Below are 27,137 nucleotides of genomic sequence, written 5' to 3'. Positions count from 1 at the left end.
TATTTGATAGTTTGTTTCATAGGTTAGAATGGGGGATGTTTTTCACTTCTTTTATGAGTCTGAGCTTTTACTGAGAATGAACATAATTTAAAGCCTCGCTAGCTGTAGGACATAGACTGAAAGGGACCTCTAGGGTCATGGAGTATCACAGGCAACCCCGTCATACAACTCCATTCATAAATTGATCAAGTTTCATCATAAAACCAATTGGGATGTTTGCCCTCACTACGCCTGGAGAAAAATCTAGCTCTGTAGCAGTTTGCATCATTGCATATTTTTCAGCTGTCAGATAACTGATAGAACAGGCCACCTAAGCCAAAACCTACAAAGCAGGGAACTTCTCTTCTAATGATTTGTTCTGGGAGTGAGGAGCCAGCCAGCCAGCCAGCCAGCCAGCCAGCCAGCCAGCCAGCCAGCCAGCCAGCCAGCCAGCCAGCCAGCCAGCCAGCCAGCCAGCCAGCCAGCCAGCCAGCCAGCCCCAAATCTTTCTCCCCAAAGGGGAAAGGAGGAAAGCTGCTTTTAAAATGTGCCCTGATTTTGCTGATTGGCCGTTCAAGCCACAGCCCTGCTTATTATCTGACCCTTTACAGAAGAGAGAGCTGAGCAGGGAGTTAACCTTCAATAGCTTCCCCTCTCCCCATTTTTCAAATTTCATGAAGGGTGGTCAGGCAGATTGAGCACGAGCACAGCACACTAACGTTTAGCCTAGGGCAGCAGATTGTCTTGAGCAGCCTCTGTACTTAGGGCTTCACAAAGACACAAGCCAGGGTGTACAGGTGGAAGTGATCTTTCCTCAGCTATCCATTGACTGCAGAGCTAACTGCTATTATTCAAGAAAGGTAGCCTAGGAGGCATATTGATGCACTAATTGCTTTGTTTACTTGCATTGCCTCTGGCTGCTCAACAGTAGGGTTTTCTGAAAGATGAGCCCATAGAAGGTTTTAGGCATTAGGAATACAATTTTTGAAGTGCGTAAATTAAGACCAGATTTTCAAAGGTATTGGGGTGCTGAAAGATGCAGATAGGAGCCTAGTGGGATTTTCAAAAGTGCTTAAGCTAGTTAGGTACTTGACTTCTATTGAAATCAATGAGAATTAAGCACCTATCCTGCTTAAGTGTATTTGAAAATGTTACCTGATGGAGTCCTGCTGCATCAGCCGTTTTTCTTCCCCCTCCCATCTGCCCCAGCCCCCACTGGATGGCTTTGCCTCAGCTACTAGTTTGATCTTTCTGCACACATCAAGGTCCCTCTACAGCAGGTTTCCCAAACTTTTTTGGCCACGGAACACTTTTTAGCCTATTATGGAACACTTATAATATTATTTTGTAGTCGTTTGGTTTTCAAATAAAAAATTGCATTATTTGTGCTCAAATATATTTTATTTTATAAAACAAAGCAAAAATACAAACTTAAAATAACTTGAACTAACAATTTCTAACTGGAAAGCGTGTACAATGTAGTACAGAAATCAAGTGCAAGAGTCAAAATTAAATTCTAGATTCTTTCACGGAACACCTATTCACATCGTGCAGAACACTAGTGTTCCGCGGGACGCAGTTTGGGAAACGCTACTCTACAGCAGATAGCAATTCGGGGGCACATGCCAATCACTTTTCAAAATTCCAGAGCTGACTGTACAGCCAGAATCTTTGTGCATTTAGACCACAGCCGTGCGCAATTCTGGCTTGATTTTCAGTCTGTCTAAGCATGCACATACATGTATGAAAATAGACATCACCCAAGGCATGTACAACAGTGCATGCCTGCAAGCTCCATTCTGTGCATGTGCAAGATTTTTTTGAACATATGGGCCTAATCTACTCTCTACTGTCTATTCTTGGCTAGTCTTTATATTGTGATAGTTCCCAGAATGTACCAGGCACTTTCCAGACAATGGAAGATATACTCCCTGCCCCAATCTCTTTACTTTTTGCAATTTCCTCAGCTCAGAAAATGAAAATGAGCTAGTTGGTTTCACTTTAATTTATAAATCCCTGTGGATCAGTCCTGTAGAATGCAATAGAAAATGAAAACCTTTCTACAGGTTTAGGAAGCATCCTATAGAATATAATAGAGAATAAGATCCCAGCTATAGAATGCTATAGGTTTTAGTGACAGGTTTCAGAGTAGCAGCCGTGTTAGTCTGTATCCGCAAAAAGAACAGGAGTACTTGTGGCACCTTAGAGACTAACAAATTTATTTGAGCACAAGCTTTTGTGGGCTACAGCCCACTTCATCGGATGCATAGAATGAAACATATATCTTCTTCTTGGCATCAGGCTTTGTTGCAAGGATAGGTTCCTGGCTTAGTGTTTTAGTGTGTGGGATACTTCAAACAACTACTAGTTTTTGTTTTGGCATTCGTATCTTTCAATGGCTGTGCAAATATCAGTTCAGTCTAATCAGCAGTTCCAACAGTCTCATTTCCCAAAGGTGGATAAAATGTCCCTGCCTCTGGATTCAGACTCTGCACCATGGATGGATCTCGTGATAAAGAAATGATATCATATTCTATATTAAATTATATGAGTCAGATCCTGTGCTTAACACAGCTAAGGAGAGAATGCAAAGGTGAGTTTAAGCCAACTTTGCGCCTCCCTGATCCTTGGAGTAGTTAGCAGCTGGGATGGTCCCTGCTAAAAAACAAAACCACAAAAACTGATTATTTTTTGGTTTTCAAAATGTCAACAAAAAATTTTCACCCAAAAATTGCTATTGAAACAAATCCAGCCAGCTGTAATTAGTTATTTGCAAAGGGCTAAATAATTTTACAGCATATAGGACACGGAATGAAGTATAACAGATTATTTATTAATTATCATTACTATTATTATCTCTATTGTAGTAGCACCTAGCAGCCCCAGCGTGTGCCAGGTCCCTCTGTGCCAGGTGCTGTACAAATATGTAAAGAGACTGTCCCTACCCAAAAGAGCTTAGAATGTAAGGCCTAGATCCTGCAGACACTTATGCACATGCTTATCTTTGCTACCATGTGTAATCTCAATTATTTCAGTGGGACTCTTCATAATAGCAAAGTTAAGCAGGTGCATAAGAGACAACTGGTGGGTACAGACATCTAGACAAGAGCACAGGGTAACAATGATACAATAACAGATTTCTGATGAATGCTAAGAGTGACTGGAGAGAAAAAGTGGCCAGAAAAGACAGAAAGGAGAATGCCAAGGATTTTCTGTGCTTGCCCATGATGGACTTCACATATGCCCTACACCAGCAAGGTGTGAAGTATGTTTCCATTTTCCCAATATATGAAATTACGGGCTCAGTGAAAAGGTCATGCAACCCAGTGGAGTATCTTTGGGGTCATCTATTATTAGCTATTTATGAACCTGTGGAGTTTTCTAGCCTTTATTGTCTCAGTATCTCCATGGTATTTAAAACAGAAATAACAATATCTTTCTAACTTACGCCTAACCTCCAGAAGAAATAACTTGCTTATGTTTTATAGCTTGTCTTGTGCGTGTGAAAGGTTCCCCAAGAGAAAGCTAGGGCGAAGCGATCCATAGTGCATTTAGTTCTGGTCATGGTAAGGTAAGCAATCATCCATTGCTTTCAACTAGCAAGGGGGTTCTTGGAAAGGAAGGAAGGTACACTTACTACCTCACTCCTAAAAGGGGAGTTCCTTAGATTTGTCCTTTGCCAATGCCATGAAACTTTTGGGGGAACACTGTGGGAATGGAGCTACTGAAATAAATTCTACCCTTTCTATTGAGCCCCTTTGGTGCAAATGCACTCAGATTTAATCAGATTCCCCTACCCTGGACAGGTTCCTCATATCCTCTCCATTTTGGACAGAAAACTCCCAGCAGAAGCCAGCACACTCCACAAACTCTTGAAGATTCAGTGCAGCAGAGCCTAGCAGCAGCAGCAGCCATGGCATCTTGCTAATTAATGGGTTGAATTTTCAAGCAACCCTAAGCTCTCCGTGGGCTGGCCATCTCCATTAATCAGCTCAGCCCCGCATGGTTCTCTTTTAATGCTGCTGCGAGTGCCACACTGAATTAATCACAAAATCTCAAATTAGATGGCAAAAATGTTTTCAGTTTGAAAATCCTTATTATCCAGGTGCTAATGAAAGTGAAAGGTGTAGTAGGTGCTGGCTTTCTTATGGGGTTATATTGTTGTTCTTTCATGACCATTTTGGAGAAGATCCAATGAGTGGGGTTTGTTTGTTCAGAATCTAATTACAATACATAACATGCAGCCACAGTGTCTTGCATTTGTCCTGTTGTTTTGTTGTTGTTGTTTTAAATGAAGGAAACAATTAAAGAGAAACCACCCCCATTTCGACTTCTGGCTAGAATTGTGCAAAATCCGATGGTTTTTTTTCTCAGGGGGTTGCAGGAACATTTCCTATCTGTGTTGATTCATCTTTCTTTCTGCAGCCCTTCCCTTCCTTCCCCCCAAATTTTTGCTTTATTTAACTTCTGAAACTCAAAGCAAAACTCATGTGAAAGTATCACATTGCATTTTGTTTCAATCCTGTATAACATGGGTTTTTTCTGTCCTTTTTCATGAGGAACAAAAAAGTTGGCCCAGATTCACTTGAGACTGCGATGGGGTTTGATTAGAATTGCAAATGGTGCGTGAGTATGAGCAATCCATTGTGTCAGGCAGACAGGGCTTGATCCGGTGCCCATTGAAGTCAATGATAAAATTCTCATTGGCTTCAGTGATGTAGAAGGGGGAACAATTCTGCCTGCCAGCGTTCAGGCTCGGCATAGGAGAAACATTACATAAAAGGAACATACACCAGAAAAGGGGATGCTGCAGCAAATTTGACCCTAAAACGATCCATTTTTACATGAAATGGAAGACCAGATCAGGAGCCACCCTTGGCCAATCAGACTCCAGATGAATACATTTTTGAGAGAATTTAACTATATGGAAATTCTGAAGGGGAAAGGAGGGAGACAAAGAAATGTTGTTAATAGCCAACTTCGAGGGGTGCAAGAGAGGGCTGTCAAAACCAATCACTACCTTTCCTATTGAGAGACTACTTCATTTCAGTAATATCTGAAGAGCTAGGGTTGTTAAGAAAACTTCCATTTAAAATCAAATAATTCATTCTTGCGATAACATTTGTAACCCTCCAGTTAACTACCCAAAGATGTCTAGTTTTCCTTATTGGACTAATCTGGACAACTGATTAATTATGATTAAACATAGGGTGCTAGCCACTTTCCAGACACTCAAGAAGGGATGTTTTCTCTGAGCTGACAATTGAAGGAAACTGCAAAACAGACTGTGGTTAGGGCAGGGGGACTATCAATAAGCAACTTATACAAATCAACTTGATTCACTGTAAGCAGCATGGCAAATGGATCTTGAAGAGGGATTTCAGTGAGGATGGTTGGGGCCATGCAGATGAGCTCAGAGAAGTTATATTATGAATAGAGGATGCATCATTTGAAAACTCATCTTATACTGGTGTCATGTACCTTTCATTTTTCAGATCAACTGGCATGACTGACAGGTCCTGTGGATTGCTTAGTAGAAGCTAGAAACAGCATAAGGAAGTGGAGTTTTCTGTTGACTCCTTCATTCCCCTTCTGTCTTTTGGCAGAAACAGAATTTATTTTTCTTACCATTACTCTTAGTCAAGAATAACAAAGTCCAACCCAGAACACTCTGTATAATTCTGGACACTGAAATACAGAACTATGGCTTGATATACAGGAAAATCAAAACTGGCATATGACTAAAAGATTACAGTCCATTATGTGGTGGGCTCTCAGATACAATACTGGCTAGATTTGCAGCTAGTGTATACAGATAAAGCAACCCTTGGTGTGACTCTCATTTACAATGCCCTGGAAGTATAAAGTTATGCTACTTTGGCCTTAGTAGAGAATCAGCCCCCACCCCACCTCTGCCTCCCTGACCTGGCCCTATATTTATATTAGTGGGAATCTGGTTGCTACTGGCCAGTTGTTTGTTATTTTTCCATGCCAATTGCCATTATATCCTATTGTTGGGAACACTGGGGCATGGCCACTAGGTAACTCGAGGGGATGGAAGACCACGAGTGTCGATGAAGCCCCCTCGCACTAGGCCCCGGTGTCCTTGCCCCCCCCCCCGCCTGGAGGCACTCGCAGCAGCTCTGCGTACTAGGCCCAAGTGTCCTTGGCCCCCCCGCCTGGAGGCACACACAGCAGTTATGCTAAGAATCTGCAACAATATGTTGCAGAGTCAGACTGCCTGAAACTAAGCAAGGCCAAACAGGGGAGATATGGAAGAACAATGCTGAATAAAGCAGCTTTATGTATAGTTTAACAAATGATACAGAGAATTAGGGAACTAGCTGGGAACTGGATTGGCTGGCTATATGGATACTTGGGGCAGCTTGCTATTGGATAAGTATGCTGGGAAAAAGGATGTATAAAAGCCTGTGTAACTTCCTGCTCTGTTGTGCAGGATTTGAGATTTTATTCTCCCTGTACCTTTTTGCAGCTGCAAATAAACTTTTCTGCTTCTCCACCCCGTTGTGATTATTGGGTGTAGCACACCGGGTAACGAACCACTCAAGCTGTTGTTCAGCCTCTCGGCACTGGGTGCCGGCAACAGCTTTTGGCGTCCCTGGGTGGGCCACGAGGCTGCAATTTAGCCTTGCCCGGACCCCTCCTGGAGGTCGAGGATTGTGGCGAGAACCGACGCCCAGCGCGCACCGGTGAGTTCATCGGGGGCCTCGGAGGAGACGCGATTTGATCGACCCCAGAGGGCACAACGGTGCAACGCACTCATGTAGTGGAGAAGCTGTTGTGGACGGCGGTGAAGAACCGGTCCCTTAGACATGGGGGAGGAGCAGCTGCAGGCCACGGTGAAGAACCGGTCCCTTGGATAAGGTAGGAACCTTTTAAAATCCGGATTATATGCTCTGTTGGAACCTGGGGACGCCCAGAGTTACCCTGTAGGTATGGGACAGGGACAGAGCTCAGAGGTTAGGGCACGGTGTACGCCCCTAGAGTGCATTCTAGCAAACTGGAAGGTATTTGGTGCGGATCCGATGACTAAGAGCCAATTAAAACGATTCTGTACAGTTGACTGGCCTCAATATCAACTAGAGGACCAGGAGTGGTGGCCACCAGGAGGGTCAATTAATTACAACACGATCCTCCAATTAGTTTTGTTTTGTCAGTGAATGGGTAAATGGAATGAACATATGTATGCGCATTTGTTTCTGACTTTATGTACTTGACCAGATATTTTACAGCACTGTAATCTGACTCCGACTGGTTCGGTAGCAGCTAATGTTAGTCCCCAGACCCCCACCCCCACTGTAATGGCAGAGCCGGTGTCCCCTTCGGCCCCCACACCCCCACCGTATAAGGGTAGGATGCCTCGGGTTACGGAGATTGCCCCCTCGGTGGGACTCTATCCTTTGCTTACCGAGACTGTTGTGGCTTGCCCAGGGGCAGATGGACGTCAGGCTACCACTATGCAAGTTTACACCCATGTGCCATTCAATCCAATAGATTTAGCAGCTTTTAAAACACAGGCTGGGGAATTCTCAACGAACGCAAGCAGGTTTATTTCAGTCTTTGAGGGGTGCCTCAGTAGTCACAAGCCGATTGAGAAGACTGTAATATCCTCCTGAGAACCTTGTTGTCTGAGGTGGAGAGGGATCAGGTTACAGCTAAGGCAAGGGGAGCGTCAGCGTTCAAGCGAAAAAAAAGAAAGGAATCTATCTGTCAAGTTCCTCTCCAAATAACTGTAAGCGGCTCAGGGCATTTCTGGGTATGGCAGGCTTTTGCAGGATATGGATCCCAGAGTTTGGACTGTGGGCTAAACCCCTGTACGACTGTGTAAAAGGAGCAGATCATGACCCTTTCTATTGGACCCCAGAGGCTGACAGGGCATTTAAAATCCTGAAAAGAAAATTGATGGAAGCCCCAGCTCTGGACCTGCCGGATCTCTCTAAGCCGTTTCAGTTGTATGCACATGAACGAAGGGGGGTGGCCATAGGAGTGCTTACACAGCTGTTATGAGCATGGAGACGTCCCGTGGCTTATTTTTCTAAGCAATTGGATCAGGTTGCAAAGGTTTGGCCGGCATGTTTACGGGCGGTCGCAGCTACTGCCCAATTGCTTGAGGAAGCCGAGAAGCTAACATTGGGAGGGGTTATGCAAATCTATACTCCCCATATGGTCCGAGCCTTATTGAATGCAAAGGGAGGGCTTTGGCTCACCCAGGCTCGGATTGCTCGGTACCAGGCTAAGCTGTTAGAGAACTCTGAAGTCACCTTACAGCCTTGCCCCTCCCTTAACCCAGCTACCCTCTTGCCAGAAACAGAGGAACAGGAACACGACTGTTTAGAGATCATAGATGTCCAGTACTCCAGCCGTCCGGATTTAAAGGATGTACCTCTCCCAAATGCAGATTATGAGTGGTACACTGATGGTAGCAGTACTGTAATAGATGGGCAAAGGAGGGCGGGTTATGCTGTTGTGACCCTCCATGACACTGTGGAAGCTGAAGGTTTGCCTGCTGGGACCTCTGCCCAGCTTGCCGAACTAATAGCCCTGACCCGTGCACTTGAACTGTCAAAAGGAAAGCGGGTCAACATTTTTACTGATTCAAAGTATGCTTTTGGTGTGCTGCATGCTCATGCTGGCCTATGGAAGCAAAGGGGAATGCTGACAGCCCAAGGCTCCCCAGTCAAGTACGGGCCCCAAATCCTCCGGCTCCTAGAAGCCGTACAACTCCCCTCGGAAGTGGCGGTGGTACACTGTAAAGCCCATCAAAGGGAGGATCAAGATGTGGCCAGAGGTAACGCCCGGGCAGATAGAGAGGCTAAGCATGCTGCCACCCTGCCATCCCCTCAGACTGAGAACGCCCATATGCATGCCCTTATCCCATCAGTAGGGGAGCTTCCAACCCCTCAGTACTCTGGGGAGGAGAGACAGCTAACTGACAAACTCGGTCTCCGGGAAAAGGAGGGATGGCTCCATTCCCCAGAAGGGAAGGTCCTCTTACCAAAGGGCCCAATCCGGCCAGTGCTTCAGAAACTACATCAAACCACTCATGCTGGCAGGGAAGCACTTATCCAGCTAATGGGAAAATACTTTATCACTTCCAGACTCCTACCCCTGGCTGCCCAGGTACAAGCGGACTGCTTAGTCTGCCAAAAGAATAACCCCCGACCGGGACATCCTGTGCCACCAGCTGCCCTAGAACCCACTCCGGGCCCCGGACAAGTGTGGCAAATAGACTTTACTGAGTTTCCCCGTACCCAAGGGTTCAAATATCTCCTTGTTATAGTGGATCGGTTCAGCGGATGGCCAGAAGCCTTCCCATGCCGTAATTGCACTGCCAGGACAGTGGCCCTCAAGTTTGTTAAGGAGATCGTTCCTCACTTTGGACTCCCCCTGTGGATGGAATCTGACAATGGGACACACTTCACGTCAAAAATCATTCAAAGCATCTCACATGCCTTACAGATCCCCTGGAAACTCCATACGCCCTGGAGACCGCAAGCCAGTGGGGTAGTGGAGCGGACCAATCAGACCCTTAAACGGCATCTCTCAAAAGTGTGCCAAGAAGCCTCACTGCGATGGCCTGATGCTTTGCCCCTCGTCCTACTCCATATCCGCGTTCTCCCAAAGGGTAGATTAGGGCGTAGTCCCTTTGAAATTATGTTTGGAAGGGCATGGCCTATGAATGGCACCCCAGTTCTGTCAGGGGAATGGGAGTTGGGTAATGGTTTTTTGTCACAGTATATGTGTTCCCTGTCTGCTGTTCTCTTGTCTCTTCACAGGTATACCAAGGATTCCCAGCCTCTCCCCTTGGACTCTCCCGTTCACTCCTTACAGCCCGGTGACTCTGTGCTTGTTCGCACCTGGAAAGACGAGCCTCTCCAGGAAAAGTGGAAAGGACCCTATATCGTCCTGCTGATCTCCCATACAGCGGCAAAGATCGAGGGACACAAGAACTGGATCCATCACTCTTGTCTAAAGGCAGTACCCGCCCCCTCGTCAGCAGAACAGTGGACCGTCCAACCTGCTGACTCCTCATCTAGTGACGATCTCGGGCTAAAGCTACTGTTTAAAAGACACAAATAGCGGGCGCCTTAATGCTAAAATGGGCCCACCCAGGTACTGGAGACCCTGGGTTGGGAAGACTCTGGTAATAATTAATTGGGTAACATTGTTATTCTCTGTATTGGTATTTCCAAACTGTGCATATCGGGAGCATAACTCCTTTGTTTTGCTTGCGCACCATGTTGCTAATTTAACAAACCAGACTGATTGCTGGGTATGTGCTCCAACTCCACTGTCCCCCAAAATGGGAATGCCCCTTGACATGCTGCCCTTGACCCTAGCAGAATTAGCCACCACCAAAGAGCAGGAAAGAACGGACTCACCGCTCTGGAACAAGACCTCTTTACAGCAAGCCACCTATCAGGACCAGGAGTATTCAGTTGCAGTACTCACTAAGGGAGTGTTATGTTTTACCCGAAACCAATCTGATCACTATGGGCATCCTGTGGGAAAGAGCTCCTGTGTTATTACACAGTGGGCTGATGGGTATTAAATAAAAACCAACAGGGGAGGCCAACAGTGTGGGTGTAATGGTTCCTCCCCTTTTAGGGAAACTCTTACAAATAATCTTACCACAAAAAAGGGGTTTGGAAATGTAACTTGCCGTCCACTTAATATCTCTAATGTAGCAAGCCAATGGTGGGTTTGTAGTGATCCCTATGGCGAGTGTAATTTGAACAGCACAATTAGAAACGCCCCCACTTGTACCCAATCAAAAAAATAAGATGCTCCCATATAGGCATATAAATTGTTTAAAAAAGCAGCCAAAGCAGCCTTAAATATCCCAGAAATCCCCTTAAGAAACAGTCCTTACTGGGCCCTACAGGGTCACTATTTTGTATGTGACCGAAAGGCTTACAAGGTGCTGCCAGCCAACTGGACAGGTAGCTGTTATATAGCTCATGGAGTTCCTCATCTTTCCATAACTGCCACACTGCCCAAAGGAAAGATTAGAAATGCCCGAGACACCTCTGTTGAGTCACGAGAAAAGACCCTGCGGCGACTGACTAAGGCATTGGAGGGCAATATGAAGAATCCCCTCACAACCGAGAAGCTGGTAGGGTGCTCTGTACTGGGAATAGCACCGTTTACTGGGCCAGCCATGGCATGCATAGGCCGCTATACTGTAAGGCTGCAGATGGTACTTGAGAAAGTGGCCTTAGAGTTAGAGGACTCAGTTAGTGATTTAGGGTCCGCAGTAAAAACATTAAATAAAGAGGTACAGCAGCTCAGGACGTTTCCCCTCCAAAACAGGCTGGCTTTGGACTATCTCTTGGCATCCCAAGGAGGGGTTTGTGCCCTCATCGGGCCCCGATGTTGTGTATATGTAAATGATAGCAGTTATGAGATCTATGAAAAGGTGGTACAGGCTGAGGCCCATGCCCGAGCCGGAGCACAGGTTGCCTATACTGCCCCAGAGAACGATTGGTAGTAAACCTTGTTTTCAGGCTGGGGTTTGTCATCTTGGCTTGGTGGTTTATTTAGCCTGCTATTGAAATTTCTCTTTCCTGTATTGCTTGTATTACTGGTATTATGCTGTGCGGTATCATGTGTCAGGGCCCTTTTGCAAAAGTTAATAAGTCATTCTCTTCAGGGCTATCACAAAGTGCTTATGCAAAGTCATATTGTAAAGAAATAAGTAGCCCAAGTGAGAAAACTCAGAGCCAAGGCTGTTGAGTGTTCTCAAAGGGGGGAGTTGTTGGGAACACTGGGGCATGGCCACTAGGTAACTCGAGGGGATGGAAGACCACGAGTGTCGATGAAGCCCCCTCGCACTAGGCCCCGGTGTCCTTGCCCCCCCCCCCCCGCCTGGAGGCACTCGCAGCAGCTCTGCGTACTAGACCCAAGTGTCCTTGGCCCCCCCACCTGGAGGCACACACAGCAGTTATGCTAAGAATCTGCAACAATATGTTGCAGAGTCAGACTGCCTGAAACTAAGCAAGGCCAAACAGGGGAGATATGGAAGAACAATGCTGAATAAAGCAGCTTTATGTATAGTTTAACAAATGATACAGAGAATCAGGGAACTAGCTGGGAACCGGATTGGCTGGCTATATGGATACTTGGGGCAGCTTGCTATTGGATAAGTATGCTGGGAAAAAGGATGTATAAAAGCCTGTGTAACTTCCTGCTCTGTTGTGCAGGATTTGAGATTTTATTCTCCCTGTACCTTTTTGCAGCTGCAAATAAACTTTTCTTCTTCTCCACCCCGTTGTGATGATTGGGTGTAGCACACCGGGTAACGAACCACTCAAGCTGTTGTTCAGCCTCTCGGCACTGGGTGCCGGCAACAATATTGTCAGTAATTCATAACTTCATAAAGCATTCAACTTTCAGGGTATGTCTATACTACCCCCCGGATCGGTGGGAAGCGATCGATCCAGCAGGGGTCGATTTATTGCGTCTAGTCTAGGCGTGATAAATCGACCCCTGAGTGCTCTCCCATCTACTCCTGTACTCCAGCGCCAAGAGAGGTGCAGGCAGAGTCGACAGGAATCGGCAGCAATCAACTCACTCACTCCAGTGAAGACACTGTGGTGAGTAGGTCTAAGTACGTTGACTTCAGCTACGTTATTCATGTAGCTGAAGTTGCGTAACTTAGATCGTTTCCACCCCCCGCCCTCCCCAGTGTAGACCAGGCCTCAGACTAAAGTTCCCATGCTTGGTCTCTGCCCAAAGATGAATATCTGTATCTATAATCAATTTATGTATGTTTGTATTACAGAACTGTAAAACCTGCAATTCATTTAATCAACATTAAATGCATCTTTGGCTTCTTTAATTAAATGTGTCGCTGTGTGGCATGTGGACATTAAAATATAGTGCTATATTCCATCATGATGTAGTGCCAACCCAAAACCTTCATCCAGTGTGTCTAGGGTAGGTATTTTGCTATTCACATTGTGGCCAGTTTCTCCGGGGCAATACTAAAGAATGGTTTGTTTATTCTGGATGGTAATCTAGTGCCAGAAATGCAGATTTGTTACCCCACAAGTACTGTCCTCTAGAGACTTTCCTTGTGGCTATGAAGTACTCCAGGGACACAAGGGAAATCCAGTGACCCAGTCGGTAACCCACATCATGGCAATCTGGGATAATTGAGAGGATACTAGTGACTTAGTAGGCCCCTACTATTGACTTGGTGCAATTCCATTGATTCTGGAGGGGCCCCAGCTCCTGGAGGACAGGAACTCAGTAAGGATCCCAGAGACGCATGACTGAGATACGAATTCACTGGACAAGGGCCAGCACCATGGAAGTCAATAGGAGCTTTTCCACTGACTTCTGTGGGTGTAGGATCAGCCTTCTGTGCGATCCCTGTACTTCTCCTGACCCTCTGATAGTCCAGTTCCTCTTCCCCACAGGCCCCCTGCCAAAGCCTCAATCCTTTTTGACTCTGCCACCTTTAAGATCCAATTCTCCCAGCAGTGGCAGAGCCTGCAGCAGGGAGTGGATTGAAAAATCAAAGCAGCATTTTACGGCACATACAGTAAGGAGAGTGGTGTGCATTGAATCTGTAATAACTATACGGAAGATTTAGACATTTGCTGTAGTCGACTGGGTTCTCCTCATAGTTATTATCCACTTAAGGCTACATCGCCCTTCAGTGATGAGGTCATCCCTTTTCCTTGAAAATAAATTCCAGCATCCTCCACACAGTTACTGCGGGTCAGGTTTGGTACGTATCCGGTGAAGCTGCCATGGGGGTAAAAGGAGGTGGCCATGTGCTTACAGCACAAGTTCCTAGAGGAGCATGATCTAAGGAAAGTGAATGAGAAAGGAGGGAGATAATCTTGCCTGCATAAGAAACCCACTCGCCCGCAAAGGGGAGTCCTTGAAACTGCTCTGTATTTCTGCGGAGTCCTCCGTCAGACTTATGGCTCCAGTTAGCAGCCAGGCACTGCTGCCTGAGAATGAAAAATCCATGAGAGGCGCAGAGAGGAAAAGTTAATGTAATATTAAAACTAGAAATATCCATTCTGTCAAATGGAAATGCCCTGCTGTTTGATCCCATTTACTGGAGTAAGGCATTATATCAAGGCATCTTGGGTTTTAAATTACATGTCAGATGTAATTTTGCACTGTGGACATGAAATGCAGGACTGTCCTTTATGGGGAGAAAATAACAGCTCAGCTCTGTGTGTCTGACTAATAGTGAGCTCACTTGCCTAGCGGATCTTGATTTGGCAGCCGGCCACATCTGTGAATATTGGGCTGGATTGTCTCCATGAGCATCGATAGCAAAGTCCAGCACTGACTCTGCTACCTCTGTTCTTCATGGAAGATGTTGTTTCCTGGCGCAGTCTGCCTGGAGAACTCAAAAATGGGGAGCCAAGCTGAGGTTCCCTTTAGGGATGCATGGTAGACAGCATCTGGCCTGGTGGGGAGGGGTTCATTTCAGGAAGGAAGTGCAGGCTTGATGGGGCTAAGGCACAGAAATAAGAATCAGGAGACTGAGGTTCTGTTCCAGGCTCTATTGCAGATTTCCTGAGTAACTTTATAAGTCAGTTAGGACCTGTTTACATGATGGATAGAACCACGTGTGCTGAACCTGCTTCTGCAATGCCCATCTGAACAAGGTTTCAGACCCTCCTTCTCCCTCAAGTCCCAACCAAGTCTCAGCCATGTTTGTATATCCATTAGGACCCCATGCTTGTCCAGCAATGTGCCCATTGAGAGCTGACAGCACGGTAAGGGCCCATGTTTACATCACTGCAGTCTGGCTCTCTGTGCTTCAATTTCCCCACCAGAAAAAGCCAACCTTTAAGATTCAATACAGGCACAGTACAGTTTTTTTCTTTTTTTGTTTTGTTTTTTGGTCTCTGCTGCTGCCTGATTGGTTACTTCCTCGTCCAGTTGACGGGTCAGTCCATAACTCTGGTGTTCGTATCTTTGAGATTCTACTGTAAATAATTCATACGAAGAGGAGAGGAAAGGAACTGGGGTTTCCTCCTTGGCAGGACAGAAAACCAAGCACAACGGGAGCAGTCAGCTAACCCAGATTCCTCAACAGACCTGACTGCAGAGCTGCCATAATACTGCCGTGTAACAGCTTCTTAGCATTCCCCTTAGAAATCCTGTTTGTCAGCGGACAGCTGTACCGAGCTGCTCTAGTGAAATCTGGCAGCGCTTAAAGCCCTCAGGGCATTTTTATTTATGAATTTTTACAAATTCGAGAATATATAGGTTGCGGGTTTTTTTAAAACATACAGAACGTCTCTGGTTTCAGATTTTTGGTGGTTGTTCATTTTACACTTCTCTTAGCTGAAGCGTTATTGGGTTTCAAACATCTGGTTTTGACATTGTGCTGTGTGGCTAATGTTTGATAGGGCCACATGGAAGGCGAGGGTTACATTTCTGATCCCATTCTCTTGCCACCTCCTGGCTGGCAGGGGCTGAGATTGCTACAGTGCGATTATGTTTCTCCTCCCACAGGCTAGAGCCAAGATTTTCAACAGGAGCTTGAAGTAAGGCTCCCCTCCCTAAGACTTTGTCTGCACCACACAGCTTTTAGTGACACGGCTGTGTCGCTAAAAGTTGGGCAGTGTAAACGCTGTTTGTCGGCACTTTCACTGACAAAATACTTCCATCCTCTAGAGTGGGGTTCACAGCGCTCCTACCGACAATGAGCTGTTTACACTGCCACTTGCACTGGCAAAACTTTTCTCTTCCGGGTGGGGGGGGGGGGGGCACTTTTTAAAGCACCTGTGAATGCCAAAAGTTTTGTTGTTCAATTGGCAGTGTAGACAAAGCTTAAGTCCATATATAAGCACCTGTTTAGTTTTTAAGAGTGCTGGCAACCAGGATCTCCCGCTGAGGTAAAAAATCGCTGAGGCTTCCCACAAAAGCCTCCTAGGCTGGACTATCCCCCTGGGACAGGTCACAAAGTCACTGGTGGATAGTCCAGTCTAGGAGGCCTCTGGTGAGTGCTCAGGATTTTTTTTACCTCAGTGGGAAGCGTTGGGTGCTCAGCACTCTCCAAAATCAGGCAGGTGTCCGTATGTACCTTAGGAGCCTGGCAGTAGGCTACTATTTTGGAAATATTGTCCTGCGTTCAGAATCAGACACAGAGGTGGGACTCTTTGCCCCTTCCTGCGCGGGGCGCTGTCTTGGCACATCACAGAGAACTCACGTCAGAGGCCGGGTGGCAGTCGACATTTTGCCACAGCATGGTTCCCCTTATGTTTGGTCATTTCACTGTGCAACATCTTTTTGAAGCGATTTGTTGGGACTTCCCCTCCCATCTTCACGACATTTTTATTGGAGGAAGAATTTGGCTGCCATTGTCATGAGTGTTTTTGCTTTGAAATAGAGACTGAATTATCCACCTGGCTTCATGACTTACAGTGCTTTCCACCTCCACACACATTCAGGTGGCTGTTGTGTCTGCCACCTTGTGGTAGGACACTGGAACCACTTAACCAGTTTGCACCCTGCATGATACTGCAAGCAAGACTCAAACTGGGCCTTCACTGGTGTTTGAAGGCAGTAGCAGCACATGAGACAGAAGGGAGCCAAGCACTTGACAAAAATCAGTCAGGGCTGAGGTGAACTTACCTCAGCCAAAAGTTACTCTTTGCTCTTCAGGTATCAGCACTAGCTGCTATATGCTCCTTAGCAATATCTTTCCCCTAATCCATCTGAAAATACATGAGAAGAAAAGAACCCTAACAGATCTAAACCAGAGCTGGGTGAAAAATGTTGTCCACGGACCTCAACCATCAAATTTCAGCTTTGCAATGTTTTGTTTTTTTAACAATAACATAACAAAGTCAGCTGTATAGTTTGTCAAATTTCCCTGCCTTCTTGTGAATGGGAAGGCTGGTTTCGCCAGCAAAAGCATATGAAATATGACAAAGTTTTACAAAGCTGACAAAGCAAACTGGTTGAAATTAAATAGGCCGTACTTTATACCACAAAATGTTTTCAGTGAAATGCCTCCATATGACACAGTTTCACTGCAGACTAAAACCTTAGGAGGGGTTGCAAGTGCAAAATGTCAACTTCCACTGTGGTTTCTTATCTCTAACATAGAGCTAACATCCCTGAAAATATAGGAGTAAAAAATTAAAGTATAGCAAAAACAGGGGTTTGACCAGGGATGTGGCCACAGTGGGGCCCAAGACCACAGTCCATCTCAAAGGGACACAGAAATCTAACTCACATTTGTAGCCATCCTTATTTCAAGTGAACAGAAGGCCCAATTTTGCATTCCTTATGAAGAGCAGCACTTAATCACACAAGCCAGAACTCAGTATGAAAAAGGGTGGCAGAATAAGGCAGGAGGAAGGTGTATGGGATTTTCATACTAGTTGTGTTGTTTGTTTCTCTTCACCCCCTCATTATTTTTTCCTCTCTTCCACTCTTTCCCTCCATCTCTGCCCCTCTGTCTCTTTCCGTCTCCTTTCTGCCTCCATTTCTTTCTCTACTGGATGCTCCATTCTCAGTCAGCCCCTACTCAAAACTCAAAACAAAAGGCAAACTTCGAGTGACACGTTGCTGTCAGTAGTTAAACCCCACCACTGTCAGTACTGACTGGAGCATTCGGAGCCCTTTGTGCCACTCCACGATTCCTACCACCACTGGAAAGCAGTCCTACAGTGCTGAGGTTTTTTGTTTTTGGGGTTTTTTTTGGAAAGCAGTCCTACAATGCCAGATGGTTCACACCCCTCCAACTGGACTTTTTTCTTTCTGCTCATGTGTGTCAGCCAAGTGAAATCTTGTACCTTACTCCATCTTTTGCGAGAGTAAGAGATATTCCAGGCCAAATTCTTCCTCTGTGTAACTGCTTTGAAGTCAATGGAGTTACCCCAGGGATAATTTGGTACTGCTTATCAATCCAGATAGCCAGTGGGTACAGCATGTGTCTTCAGTTGCCATCGCTCTGCATGAAGTCTCTCTGGCTTCATACATGCACTGTACATGCCCTTCTGTGGTGGTACTTTCCATGGAATATAATAAATGGTATTGGACTGAGTTTAGCAATAGGGTAGGTTTAAAAGAAATGACTCACTGATTCTTTAAGGGAGGGTATTTGAATGTCTCCTTGCTAGATGTGGAAATGACAGAGAGGACAAAATCTAATTTGCAGCCATACATGGAGGAGCAGCATTCTCCTAGTGCTGCAACATCCCTGCTGATCCCTCAGTACATGCGTGGCTGCAGACTTTAATTAACTTCCCTGACTGAGCAGAGCCGTCGCTAATGAAGTGGCTAATTCTGAGAGCAGGGGTCATGTTCCATCATTTAGTGCATTCATGTGATTCCAGAATCCTATAATACACCAGATTTCCTCATGAGTTAGTTCTTTTTTATTTGTAACTGTAACTCCCTCCTTTCCCACATGGGTCTGTCTCTCCTGGCTTCAGTTACACTTACCCCAATGTCCTTTCTGAGCTGGGTACAACAGCTCCAGTTCAAGATTTACCATAATCTACTCTTGGGTAAAGAGTGCCACGGGAGGTAGAAAACTCCCAACTGGATTTATGGCCTTACTTGGAATGAACCCACATCTTTGCATTAGATTTCTGTTCTTATCTGGAATGGATTGGGACGGCAACTACTGGGAAGCAACTAACCTAAACAGGTTAATTTTTGTTCTTCACCTCTGGCTATTGTCAAGACACCAGGCCTTTTATCAGGGAGCATAGGTGAACCCTCTGATTGTTATCTTCATATCTGCTAAATCCTCTGTTTGGGTTTCTTAGTATATGTCAATCCCTCCACTGCTGTCTTTTGAAAAATTCTTCTATCATTTTTTTTTTTTTGGCCATGTCTCTTCCCCAAACCAGCTAGTCCTAGAAACATCAGATGAAATTTAGCTGAAAGATTTTGCGAAGATCTAGTGCATGCCACCAATTCTGAGAGAGGGCATGGCACACTGGGGAGGTTACTCTCTGGTACATAAGAAATTTCAAAACGGTGCTACAGATTGCCAGAAGATTTTTAAAGGGTGTAACATGACTGCAGGAGGTTTAAGATTTCAGTTAAAAAAAAAGTCTCTAGCCCCTTTCCTTGTGGGGAACCATCTTTAAAATGCAAGATGATAGTGTTTTCTTTTCTGAAAAATTAAAAAAATAAGTAACGATTGGATCTCCTGCTTCCCCACAGCCATCCCCCACCAGCTATGCATTTACCTAGCACCCTCCACCAGCAACAAGAGCTCCTCAACTGCTCCTGGAAACTCATATGTCCACACAAGTTTTAACAGAATATTATAGTCACAGAAAAGCCAGAAAATCTAATCGTAATCCTTGCAATTTTTGAAAGCTCCAGAGCAGAGAAGGACCCCAAAGATCAGCCCATGGAGGACAGGTCAGAAGCCTGATTGACATGCCAGGGCAACTAACTGCAGATTGCAGATAGCCTGCACATTGCTGGGACCGCTCAAATTTGTGTGGTTAGTGAAGAGGCAGACTGTTTGGGGAAAGGGAATCAGCTTCAGGGAGTGTGCTTCCAAGAGTAGGAGATGCTTAGAGCTGGTTGGGAATTTTCCAACAATATGGTTTTTTGGATGGGAAGGTGGCTCAGGCTCAGGATGGAATTACTAGTCATGAGAGAACAACCCAGCTACCTGTCCCTCAATAGCCTGGGAGTTAGGGCACTCATTTGGGGCATGGGAGAGCCAGGGTCAAGTCCTATCTCTACCTCATCTGGAGCCCTAACCACCAGGTTATAGAGACAGTGTCTAGCTAATTAATACTTAATTATGTGAGACTGAGAGAGACCCACCTCACAAAAGCCAGTAGCTTGATGGTTAGGGCACTAACCTGAGAGGTGGGACCCCCAGTTTCAAGTCCCTGCTCTGAATCTATTACTTGTAGAGGGAAGGAGAGAAGACCTGCAAAGAACCCGTGGGTCACAGGGGCGTGAATGAGGAAGGAATACGTGGAGAGACAAGGTGGGTGGGGTAATTTTATTGTACTGACTTCTGTTGGAGAGAGAGACAAGCTTTCAAGCTATACAGAGCTCTTCTTCAGGTCTGGGAAAGGTACTGAGAGTATCCCAGCTAAATACAAGATCAAACAGATAGTTTAGCATAAGTAGTTAGCACATATTCTAAGGGACCATTCAAGGTGATGTGGCCTGTTAATACCCTTTCAGTCACAGGACAAAAAGTGGGGTTAGTGGGTTACAGATTGTTGTAATGAGCCATAAATCCAGTGTCTCTGTTCAGTCCATGATTTTCAGTGTCTGGCAGAGTTATGAATTTAAGCTCCCAGGCTTGTCTTTTGAAAGTGTTGTGCAGGTTTCCTTTAAGAAGGAGGACTGATAGGTTAACTATAGAGGGATCGCTCTGTGAAATGTGGCAGGGGGGAGTGGAGCTATGTTGCTAATCTCTCTGTAGTCTGGACTTTATGCTCTTCAATAGGAGCAGTAGTATTTGTTACAAGGTTTTGCCAGGTGCAGTGGCAGAAGGATATGCATGTTTTACCCTGCCACCTGGTGGCAAGCTGCATAACTAAGCAATTTAGTAAAGATGTATGATGGACCATAAATCTGCATGCAATGTAGTTGTAGCCGTGTTGGTCCTAGGATATTAAAGAGACAAAATGAGTGAGGTAGTATCTTTTATTGGACCAACTTCTGTTGGCGAGAGAGACGAGGTGAGCTTAAAAGACGAGCTCTGTGTAAGGACCATAAGTCTGTCTTCAAATATGTTAACGGCTGTGATAAAAAGGACTGGGTCAGTTGTCTCCATTTCCTCTAAAATAGAATCATAGAATCTCAGGTTTGGAAGGGACCTCAGGAGGTCATCTAGTCCAACCCCCTGCTCAAAAGCAGGACCCATCCCCAATTAAATCATCCCAGCCAGGGCTTTGTCAAGCCTGACCTTAAAAACTTCTAAGGAAGGAGATTCCACCATCTCCCTAGGCAACGCATTCCAGTGTTTCACCACCCTCCCAGTGAAAAAGTTTTTCCTAATATCCAACCTAAACCTCCCCCACTGCAACTTGAGACCATTACTCCTTGTCCTGTCCTCTTCCACCACTGAGAATAGTCTAGAACCATCCTCTCTGGAACCACCTCTCAAGTAGTTGAAAGCAGCTATCAAATCCCCCCTCATTCTTCTCTTCCGCAGACTAAACAATCCCAGTTCCCTCAGCCTCTCCTCATAACTCATGTGTTCCAGACCCCTAATCATTTTTGTTGCCCTTCGCTGGACTCTTTCCAATTTATCCACATCCTTCTTATAGTGTGGGGCCCAAAACTGGACACAGTACTCCAGATGAGGCCTCACCAATGTCGAATAGAGGGGGACGATCACGTCCCTCGATCTGCTCGCTATGCCCCTACTTATACATCCCAAAATGCCATTGTCCTTCTTGGCAACAAGGGTACACTGCTGACTCATATCCAGCTTCTCGTCCACTGTCACCCCTAGGTCCTTTTCCGCAGAACTGCTGCCTAGCCATTCGGTCCCTAGTCTGTAGCTGTGCATTGGGTTCTTCCGTCCTAAGTGCAGGACCCTGCACTTATCCTTATTGAAACTCATCAGATTTCTTTTGGCCCAATCCTCCAATTTGTCTAGGTCCCTCTGTATCCTATCCCTGCCCTCCAGCGTATCTACCACTCCTCCCAGTTTAGTATCATCCGCAAATTTGCTGAGAGTGCAATCCACACCATCCTCCAGATCATTTATGAAGATATTGAACAAAACCGGCCCCAGGACCGACCCCTGGGGCACTCCACTTGACACCGGCTGCCAACTAGACACGGAGCCATTGATCACCACCCGTTGAGCCCGACAATCTAGCCAACTTTCTACCCACCTTATAGTGCATTCATCCAGCCCATACTTCTTTAACTTGCTGACAAGAATACTGTGGGAGACCGTGTCAAAAGCTTTGCTAAAGTCAAGATACAATACATCCACTGCTTTCCCTTCATCCACAGAACCAGTAATCTCATCATAGAAGGCGATTAGATTAGTCAGGCATGACCTTCCCTTGGTGAATCCATGCTGGCTGTTCCTGATCACTTTCCTCTCATGTAAGTGCTTCAGGATTGATTCTTTGAGGATCTGCTCCATGATTTTTCCGGGGACTGAAGTGAGGCTGACTGGCCTGTAGTTCCCAGGATCCTCCTTCTTCCCTTTTTTAAAGATTGGCACTACATTAGCCTTTTTCCAGTCATCCGGGACTTCCCCCGTTCGCCACGAGTTTTCAAATATAATGGCCAATGGCTCTGCAACCACAGCCGCCAGTTCCTTTAGCACTCTCAGATGCAGCTCGTCCGGCCCCATGGACTTGTGCACGTCCAGCTTTTCTAAATAGTCCCTAACCACCTCTTTCTCCACAGAGGGCTGGCCATCTATTCCCCATGTTGTGATGCCCAGCGCAGCAGTCTGGGAGCTGACCTTGTTCGTGAAGACAGAGGCAAAAAAAGCATTGAGTACATTAGCTTTTTCCACATCCTCTGTCACTAGGTTGCCTCCCTCATTCAGTAAGGGGCCCACACTTTCCTTGGCTTTCTTCTTGTTGCCAACATACCTGAAGAAACCCTTCTTGTTACTCTTAACATCTCTCGCTAGCTGCAGCTCCAGGTGCGATTTGGCCCTCCTAATTTCATTCCTACATGCCCGAGCAATATTTTTATACTCTTCCCTGGTCAGTTGTCCAACCTTCCACTTCTTGTAAACTTCTTTTTTATGCTTAAGATCGGCTAGGATTTCACCGTTAAGCCAAGCTGGTCGCCTGCCATATTTACTATTCTTTCGACACATCGGGATGGTTTGTCCCTGTAACCTCAACAGGGATTCCTTGAAATACAGCCAGCTCTTCTGGACTCCTTTCCCCTTCATGTTAGTCCCCCAGGGGATCAAATAGGTCAAGAAGTAATTGGCTTAACCTGTAAGCAGGGAGATTGAGGTTAGATATAAGGAAAACCTTTCTAAGTATAAGGATAGTTAAAGACTGGAATAAGCTTCCAAGGGAGATCATTGGAGGTTTCTAAGAACAGGTTAGAAAAATACCTCTCAGAGATGATCTAGGTTTAATTGATCTTCACTTAGCACAGGGGGCTGGACTAGATGACCGCTTGGGGTCCCTTCTCTACATTTATATATTATATGTTATAAATCTGTGTGACTTCAGGCACTTGGCATTACAGCTTTCACCCACTATCTCCATCCTGCAGCAAGAAACAACTTACCTTTCTTTTTTTGCCAGTCCTACTGCTTTAATCTAAACAAATATTTTCTTATGTGCTGTGCTTTAGGTAGGGCAATTTCTTGCAATATCCTTAGGAGACCTTATTGAAATGACTTTAAGTATCTTTGGGGTCCATTGTATTAGATGAATGTTTTATGTATTACTGTGGGTTGGGATTGTATGTAACCCCCGTCTAGGAGGGCAGATGGGATGTCACCCTGGGAAGTTTTAGAAACTTCGAAGGGCCATATAGAACAGTGTGCCAGACAAGACTGGACTTTTGGGACAAACAATGTCATGTGATTTGCCTGGGGAATCTCTAGGGGAACGTGAATGCAAATCCCCCACTGCCAGTTATGCAAAAACCCAGCCTGTTGAAGCTTTGCCCTGAGGAGAGGGCCATTATCTGCTGATTACCTGTTCCTGGAGTCTCAAGATCAAAAGCCCAAACTGTGTAAAGGAAAAATGGACCTATTCATGAGGGTGCTAGTTCTGAGCTAAGGCTTTTATGAACTTGTAACCACAGAAAAACCTCTTGGTGGGGTTTGAAGGATTGACTCCTTCCAGAGCCCTTGTTGCGTGTAGGTTCTTTTATTGTTTTAAACATGTTTTCTCTGTAATGCTTTCACCTTAAGAATAAACTTGCGCTCTCAGAAAGAGCTGTGGTAACTTGTGACTCCTGGCAACTACAGCTGTTCTTAGCCTTCTAAGGCCATGTCTACATTACGAAATTAGGCCAAATTTCTAGAATTCAGTTTTGTAGAAAGCGTTTTTATACAGTCTATTTCTGTCCACACACAAATGCTCTAAGTGCATTTAGTCGGCAGAGTGCATCCACAGTACCACACAGTAACCGTCGACTTCTGGAGTGTTGCACTGTGGATAGCTATCCCACGGTTCCCGCAGTCTCCGCCGCCCATTTGAATTCTGGGTAGAAATCCCAATGCCTGATGGGGCAAAAACATTGTCGCGGGTGGTTCTGTGTACATATTGTCAGGCCCCCCTTCCCTCTCTCCGTGAAAGCAACGGCAGACAATCGTTTCACACCTTTTTTCCTGGGTTATCCGAGCAGACGCCATAACACAGCAAGCATGGAGCCCGCTCAGCTCACGGTCACCGTACGTCTCCTGGGTGTTGGCAGATGTGGTACTGCATTGCTAGACAGCAGCCACTCATTGCCTTTTGGCAGCAGACAGTGCAGTATGACTGGTAGCAATTGTCGACATAGTCCTGGGTGCTCTTTTAACCGACCTCGATGAGGTCAGGGGCACCTGGGGGAAACATGGGAGTGACTAAGCCAGATCACTACCCTTTTAAGTTTCATCTCATGATGATTCAGTCCTGCCGGCAGTCCTACTGCACCGTCTTTTAATGACCAGCCAGGAGACAATGATGGCCAGCTGTCATACTGCACCGTCTTCTGCTGAGCACCCAGGACATGACAATGGCTGAGCAGTCATACTGCACAGTCTGCTGCCAGCAAGATGTATAAAGATAGATGAAGTGGATCAAAACAAGAAATAGACCAGATTTGTTCTGTATTCATTTTCTCCTCCCTCCCTCCGTGATATCAACAGCCTGCTAAACCCAGGGTTTTGAGTTCTATCCTTGATGGGGCCATTCTGTTTCTCCTTGATGCAAAGCCACCCCCTTTGTTGATTTTAATTCTCTGTAAACCAACCCTGCAAGCCATGTTGTCATTCACTCCTCCCTCCATCAGAGCAACGGCAGACAATCATTTTGCGCCCTTTTCCCTGGATTGCCTGAGCAGACGCCATAGCACAGCAAGCATGGAGCCCGTTCAGCTCACTGCAGCAGTTATGACCATTGTAAACACCTTGCACATTATCATGCAGTTTATGCAGAATCAGCACCTGAAAAACCAGGCGAGGAGGTGACGGAAGCACGGTGATGAGGACATGAACACAGATTTCTCTAAAACTGCGGTCCCCAGCAATTTGGAGATCATGGTGTTACTGGGGCAGACTCATGCCGTGGAATGCCGATTCTGGGCCCGGGAAACAAAAACAGAGTGGGGGGACCACATAGTGTTGCAGGTTTGGGATGATTCCCAGTGGCTCCGAAACTTTCGCATGCATAAGGGCACTTCCATGGAACTTTGTGACTTGCTTTCTCCTTCCCTGAAGTGCAAGAATACCAAGGTGAAAGCAGCCCTCAAAGTTCACAAGTGAGAGGCGATAGCCCTGTGAAAGCTTGCAACACCAGACAGCTACCGGTCAGTCGGTAATCAATTTGGAGTGGGCAAATCAACTGTGGGGGTTGCTGTGATGCAAGTAGCCAATGCAATCATTGAGCTGCTACTATCAAAAGTACTAGGTGGCTTTGCTGCAATGGGATTCCATAACTGTGGTGGGGCTATAGACGGAACACATATCCCTATCTTCGGACTGGACCACCAGGGCAGCCTGTACATAAACTGCAAGGGGTACTTTTCAGAGGTGCTGCAAGCATTGGTGGATCACAAGGGACGTTTCACCAACATCAACGTGGGATGGGTGGGAAAGGTTCATGATGCTCGTGTCTTCAGGAACTCTGGTCTGTTTAAATGGCTGCAGGAAGGGATTTACTTCCCAGACCAGAAAATAACTGTTGGGGATATCGAAATGCCCATAGTTATCCTTGGGGACCCAGCCTACCTCTTAATGCCCTGGCTCATGAAGCCACACACAGGCACCCTGGACAGTAGTAAGGAGCTGTTCAACTATAGGCTCAGCAAGTGCAGAATGGTGGTAGTGTGTGCGTTTGGCCATTTAAAGGGTCGCTGGCGCAGTTTACTGACTCGGTCAGACCTGAGCGAAACCAATATTCCCATTGTCATTGCTGCTTGCTGTGTGCTCCACAATATCCGTGAGAGTAAGGGGGAGACGTTTATGGTGGGGTGGGAGGTTGATGCAAATCGCCTGGCCGCTAAATACGCGCAGCCAGACACCAGGGCGGTTAGAAGAGCACAGCAGGGTGCGCTGCGCATCAGAGAAGCTTTGAAAACCAGTTTCATGACTGGCCAGGGTACTGTGTGACACTTCTGTTTGTTTCTCCTTGATGAAAACCTGCCCCCTTGGTTGCCTCTAAATTCCCTGTAAGACACCCCCACCCTCCTCCCTTCGATCACAGCTTGCTTGCGAAGGAAATAAAGTCACTATCATTTAAAAAACATCTATTCTTTATTAATTGATTACAAAAATAGGGAGATAACTCACAAGGTAGCCTGGGTGGGGTGTGGGAGAAGGGTAGGAGGGAAGGAAAAGGCCACTTTAAAACTTCTTGAATGCCAGCCTTCTGTTGCTTGGGCTGTCCACTGGGGTGGAGTGGTTGGGTGCCTGGAGCCTCCCCCCGCGCCCCGCATTCTTGGGTATCTGGGTGAGGAGGCTATGGAACTTGGGGAGGAGGGAGGGCAGTTAAACAGGGCCTGCAGCGGCACTCTGTGATCCTGCTGCCATTCATGAACCTCCACCAGACACCGGAGCATGTCCGTTTGATCCTGCAGTAGCCCCAGCATTGCCTCATGCCTCCTCTGATCTTCCTGCCACCACCTCTCCTCACGTTCATTGGCCACTTTCCTGTACTCTGCCATTGTACACCCTCCACACAGCTCTGTCAGTGCCGGATGACTGCATGAGCTCAGAGAACATTTCATCGCGTGTGCGTTTTTTTCGCCGCCTTATCTGAGATAGCCTTTGGGACGGAGGAGGAAGGCTTGAAACATTTGCAGCTGCTGAAGGAAAAAAGAGGGAGTGAAGTATTTTAAAAGATACATTTTACAGAACAATGGCTATACTCTTTCACGGTGAAAAACACTATTCACATTACATAGCAAAATGCCACCTTGTACCAAAATACATGTGCATCTTATATTGAGTGCTTGCGGCTTTGGTGTTAGACATCACACATGCAGCACCGGGCAAC

Source organism: Lepidochelys kempii, chromosome 1 (genome assembly GCF_965140265.1).
Source record: "Lepidochelys kempii isolate rLepKem1 chromosome 1, rLepKem1.hap2, whole genome shotgun sequence".
NCBI lineage: Eukaryota > Metazoa > Chordata > Testudines > Cheloniidae > Lepidochelys > Lepidochelys kempii.
Note: the sequence above shows the minus strand (reverse complement) of the source record.